General features: G+C 52.9%; 1 pseudogene; it reads left to right on the plus strand.

Annotated features, from left to right (window-relative positions):
- The first annotated feature begins 574 nt into the window (after window positions 1-574).
- LOC101576288 overlaps window positions 575-666 on the plus strand; it is a 16522-nt pseudogene continuing 16430 nt past the window's right edge.

The following is a 666-nucleotide window of genomic DNA, read 5'->3' on the forward strand; positions in this document are numbered from 1 at the left end:
GCCCTGGCTTTTGCCCCTAGCCTCCTTCATGCCCTTTTGCTTCCTTGTGCTTGGTGTGAAACTTACGTTGCAATTTAATTCTCACTGTGGGGTATTAAGAGGTCAGGACAGATGAGGTCCTTAAAGGTGATTAGGGCAAATGGTTTATCCACTCAAGATTGGTGATTAAAGGGTTAACAGATTATTTCAAGAGTGAGTCTGCTATAAAAGTCAGTTTGGCTCCGACCCATCTATGGACACCCCTCCCCGCTGGTGCTGGTTGATGCTCTATGCCTGCTCAGGACCCCACTAGCAAAAAGGGTCTAGGCCAGGCATGGTGGTACATGCCTGTAATCCTAGCACTCTGGAGGCAGAGGCAGAGGCAGAGGGAGAAGCAAGAGGATCCCTTCTTTTGAGGCCAGCCTAAGGAGTCCAAGACCAGCCTGAACCACACATGGAGACCCTGTCTCAAAAACAAGCCTAACCAGATGCAGCCCCCTGACTTTGGTCAAAACACAGTGAAGGCGCATGAGCAGTGCAGCTGAGCCCCCCTGCCACGGTCTCCGGCACCAGCTACGCCCGTGCCCCTGTCACTATGGCCCATTACAAAGCCGCCAACTGGAAGCACGAGCAGTTACGGAGGCACTTGGAGAAGCTGAGGGTGCTGGACATGTTGGCCAAGGTGTT

The sequence above is a fragment of the Octodon degus genome, unplaced genomic scaffold (genome assembly GCF_000260255.1).
Source record: "Octodon degus isolate 3935 unplaced genomic scaffold, OctDeg1.0 scaffold00011, whole genome shotgun sequence".
Lineage (NCBI taxonomy): Eukaryota > Metazoa > Chordata > Mammalia > Rodentia > Octodontidae > Octodon > Octodon degus.